The sequence below is a fragment of the Triticum dicoccoides genome, chromosome 4A (genome assembly GCF_002162155.2).
Source record: "Triticum dicoccoides isolate Atlit2015 ecotype Zavitan chromosome 4A, WEW_v2.0, whole genome shotgun sequence".
In the NCBI taxonomy this organism is placed as follows: Eukaryota; Viridiplantae; Streptophyta; class Magnoliopsida; order Poales; family Poaceae; genus Triticum; species Triticum dicoccoides.
Window position 1 is genome coordinate 722,815,015 of NC_041386.1, and position 5,562 is coordinate 722,820,576.

A 5,562-nucleotide genomic window follows, 5' to 3' on the forward strand; every position below is an offset into this window, starting at 1 on the left:
CGAATATGTGGCCAGCTGCCGCCATGGGTGTGTCCTATATTTGGTTTGGATTATATGGTTCCCCATGACCGGAAACACTAGGAAGTTCTACGCGCCACAAAGAGGCAATAGTTGAAATATCTTGGTTGCACTACAATTTTCTAAAGTCACGTTTGATCAAGAGATGGTGGACTTCAAAAGATTTGTTCGTCCAAGGATACATCAAAATATGGACGTTGTGCGTTTGGCACATCAGTTTATTGTTGAGGCACTAAGAGTTGCTTGCATCGGTTATATGGACTTGTACACCCTTTTCAGTAATTTGGTGTCTGGCGAACACATGCTGCTCCTACTTCCTTGTAATGGGGAAGCCTTGAACATCAATTTTTTTTCTAAACTAAGAAAGAATATCTGGGTGGAAGATGGAGGCTTGAATAAGTGGGTGTTATTGTTTGGAGAGAAAAATATTAGCTAGCCATGATGCTCAGTGAACTCAGAGCTGAAGGGGTTTAAAATTCTTGAGTTTTCTCAAACCCAATAGATAGTGACGAAAATGAGGACCGTGAGCGAGAACCTTAATTTCTTCCTCAAATGGCACATGTTATCTTCCTTCCCCTCGCTAACCACACTAATCCTCGCTAACTAGCCGGTAGAGGATGCATCCAAGCAACCATATGGGCTTGTGTCGGTTTTCATCGGGGTTCTCATTTTTTTTGGAATTTTTCATTCTACATATGTAAAAAAAAGTTTGAAATGGAGAAACTATATTGCAGAAATGAAAAAGGTACATGTTCGCGCGTATAATATTTCCATCTGTATTGAAAATATGATCACCACATATTTCAAATATGGTCATCATATATTCCAAAAGATTTCATTGCATATTTAAAAAGTGTTCATGACATATCTAAAATGTGTCATGTATAAATATTTATGAGTGTATTAAATAGAAAACATATGTTCATCGAGTATTTAGAAAAGTATTCATTGTATACTCAAAAAATGTTAATCACGTATTTGGAAAATGTTTCTCACATATTTGAATTATGTATAAACAATATTATTGTCTTCAGTACCATGTATTAAAAATAAATAAAAAGATGTTCAACTCTTATTTGTAAAATATTGATGGATAAATAATTATATTCATGCCACAGAGTAAAAATTTGAAGAAAGAAAATCAACTAATAAACACAAAAGAAAACAAATAGGAAAAAGGAAAGGCTAAACTAGAAGAACAAAAAAATGTTGAAACACACTAGGAAAAAAGAAAAGTATGGCCATAGCAGTCCCACTTAGGTAATCCGCCGACTATCCCCTGCCTGGTGCTTGGAATAGGACTCATTGGGATCCTTCTACTGAGCCCTAGATTATTCACAAGGTAGTACTTGAAAATTTATAAACTTATTTTCTACAATTTGCAGGATATGTACGAGTTCTTGGCACTAGACATTGTTCACCTCAAAACATAGAGATTTAGAGAGAACGTGATAAAGCTCTCTCTCTCTCTCTCTCTCTCTCTCTCTCTCTCTTTCTCTCTCTTACTTTCGCTCTCTCTTCACACATGCTCCACCCCCATCCTCTCCATATCCATTCTAACTATGCTAAATCCGCCCATGGTTGAGCAGTAGATCATGCTTGGCAGCAACTTAAGGCTAGTACTCCTACTTCCGTCCATGTGCGGAGTCATCGGTATTGATTCTTGTTGTGTCCAAATCTTAGATTCCTGATTCTGCCTAGACTAGGAACAAACACTATGCATAGTGAGGGAGAGAAGCAACTAGTTGTCTCCAATAACCACTTCCACTATGGTTAGCATCGCAGCATGTAGTTGCGGCCTCGACCACTATACCCTCGCTTGTTATAACCGACGAATGTATGATGAAGAACTTGCCGTTTTTTCTCTTTTTTCCATGGAAATTTTAGTTAAAAATCGTTCGCTTTTGAGTTTTTTATACTATATAATAGAATACAAAAAATTTTAAGGGCTTACAAATATCGATGTAAACCAATCTCAAAATTTGAATATCACCTTCATGCATCTCCCAAGGAAAGAAAATGCATCCCTTGCCTTATTTTATTTCAAATGTTGGTCAAATTCATTGTGGTCGATTTTTCTTCAGGTTCATGCATATATGCTTGGAAATAATTTAGTCCTTACTCAATTGTATATTATGCCTATTGTTTTACAAACATTTTTACTATGTTACTATAATTGTGGCTGATTGTAGTAGTACTATGTTAATGAAAATAGTGATAGCAGTTTATGTTAATTGGTATCCTTAAGTTGATAATCCCTAATGGAGAATTTGAAGTTGGTACCATGCAATACATCAACTGGGGCTCCAACATCCCCATCTCCATGCTCTGCATCATGTTTGCATCCCTTGGATAGGCAGATCTGTGTCATGGTTTATTTTACACCATCATAGATCCATCAGTGAACTTCTTGAATTCAGCGCCACCAACCCTAGTTGGTATGCCGCACTTGTATAAGTTAAATATACCTTAGGAATGCAATTCCCTCCTATTATTTCTACAAACTTTGGTGACCAAACTAGCTCAAAAGAATTGAACAATGGAAAGACACATGAGCTCATTGATCCCACACACCCTAGTACTCCATCGTGTCGCTTAAGCTATCTAAGTATTATGGTCAAACCTGTAGTTGTCAAGCATATTCATATCCATGATATGTTCTCCCTTGGAAGATCCCTTGTCCTAATGAGCATGCTAACTCTCACTACGACTGCATATCCATCTTGGCAATTTATTCAGCTCAACTGTAGAACCTTCATATACCCAAAAGCTTCAAAGGATCCATATGTATTTGTCAGCGGCTGGCACTACCTATATGATTGGTGCTTTGCGACCCCTCTTTGTTGCACTATGACTTTCTAAATTAAAATTTGATCTAGGAGATGGTGGCCTTGAAATGCTGGGTTATTATGTGGATACAAGAAAAAATGTGAGACATGCATTTGGCACACCAGTTTCTTGTTGAGGTACTAAGAGTTGGTTGCAGAGATTATATGTACCCGTACACGCTTTCCAGTAACTTGGTGGGAAGACACACTTCTCCTACTTGGTTATAATAAGGAAGCCTTGTACTACATCAAATTTTCGACTAAACCTACAAAGTATTTGCGGGTGGAAGCTGGAGGCTTGAAGAATTGGGCATCGTTCTTTGATTGGAAACATGTTGGCCAGACGCGTTTCTTAGTGAACAAAGAGAAGATGGTGTTATGCTATGTCCGTGCCTACTAGTTCGATGAAAATTCTCAGTTATTTTCATACCTAGTAGATAGCAACAAAAATGAGGAGTGTGACCCAGAACCATAATTTCTTCCTCTCGATGGTGCATGCTCTCTTCCTCCCACTCGGTTGCACCTCTCAGCTAAGCATACTAATCATTCCTAACTATCCGGTTGTCGATTCACGAAAGCAATTGTATGGGCCAATGTCTAGCTTTCAATTGGATTTTCAGTTTTTTGGGAATTTTTTATTTTACATATTTTCAAAACATACATACTCGAAAGGAAAACTTATAATGCAAAAAATGGAAAAAATATATAAATATTCATGCATCTAAGATGTTTGTTCAATATTTATAATATGTTCACCTCATATTTTAAATATGGTCATCAAATATTTTAAAAGAACTCACATATTCAGAAGGTGTTCATCACATATGTGAAACTGTGTCACGCATAAATATGTTTTAATGTGATAAGAACAAATAAAATATGTTCAACTAGTATTGAATAAATTATCCTTTGCATATTCTAAAAATGTTTACCACGTACTTGGAAAATGTTCATGACATATTTGGAAATGTGAGAAATATTGATGTAATAAAATTTTATGAAAAAAGAAAAAAATGTTCAACTCATATTTGAAAGGTCTTCGTTGACAAAAGTTATATTCATGTCATATGAGAGAGAGAGATAGAGAGAGAGAGAGAACGTGTTGTGGGTTGTTATATGGCATTTCCAGTGACGTCATCGCATTTGTGAGGGTCACCCAACGCACCCTATGCATGAGAGCCATTGGTTGCCTCGCGTCATGGTGGTACCATGTGTGTAACGCACATGAATGACAACTTAAGGATTAATGATTAACAAAAAAGGTAAAACCAAAAACACAACAAAATAATCCCCATCCCGCTCATTGCTGCGGCACATCGTCGGGCGACTTGTTGCCACCGGAGCCTCCTGTGCCACCGGAGTGCTACACCGCGACCTCCACCACCATCCAACAACATGCCTCTTCTTCTCTTTTCCCTGGTTTTGGAGGTGGGATTGTAGTGGGAGTAATGAAGTAGAGGGGAGATTTGAGCCGGAGCGTAGGAGGAGGAGGAGCAAGGTGGACCAGGACATGCACAAATTAGAGGTCATCCTCCCCACGCCAGGTATACCCATGTCTGGTTGTTGCTGATCCGACGCCATAGTGTGCATAAGGTGTTTGAGGTAATGCCCCTTAATTATTGTAGTTCATTGTACTTCCTCTTTTGTTTGTTGTAGATGGTCTATGTGAAAAATCATTTTACTATGACATCATAGAGTGTGACAACCTGTTGAAATTTGAGCTTGTTTGTTGTGACCTTCTATATATGGTGAGCCTTCTGTTCATGTTAGAAAATTGCACACAAGGAGTATGCAAAGGCATTTGGCATATATATATATATATATATATATATATATATATATATATATATATATATATATATATATATATATATATATATATATATAGGGATTGTCTATTCGTCACCCAGGGTGAAGAATTCTTATTCTTCACCCCAGCCAACTCACGCATTGGGTCGAACCAGCCTCCACGCTGCGTAAGAATAAAATACTTGTGAGGTAATTTTACCTTCCCTTGGAATTGGTCTAGTGCTTTATATCCGGCGGCTGTTTGTGGTAAGATTTGATTGTATGTGAAGTAAGTTTACGGCCTACAACAGAGTAGAGAAATTGCCCCGTAAAATTACTATGTGTTTTTTTGTTAGTAAGGCTGCGTGGTTAGACGAGGTAAAAGGGAGCAAAAATCGGGATGAGGAGGCATTCCTGACTTTGTAGTAGGATAAAGCTCCGTTCCTAAATTGTTGGTATTATTAATAGATCTATTAATAATCATATGAGACTGAGTACACCGGATTTGTTGCAAGAATGAAAGGCCTCCTTCGTTTTGGTTTGTTTTGCATGTCCGAAATCTCGTGATTTGTTTACTTTGTCTCAGAGCGATCTGCATATATATAATATTGCAATGATATCATATATGATTCATTCATAATGGCCGATCCTCGGCAGGAGAGAGTGTGCAGACTGTGTAAATACCCGATACAAATATGTGCTCGTGGTCTTCCGTTCTCCGAATTTTCGATCAGAGTACCGAGACAATTCAGATGCACGATGGTAAGTTTTACACCGACTCTGATTTTACACGGACTCTGATTTTTTGTAATGTTTTGTACAAATGGATAGGTGTTACCTTGCACTCTAGGAGAAAGGTTGACTCGATTTTGGAGAAGTGAGTTGAAATTGCAGATAGAGCCAACATATGAATGGTACGAGTTTGATG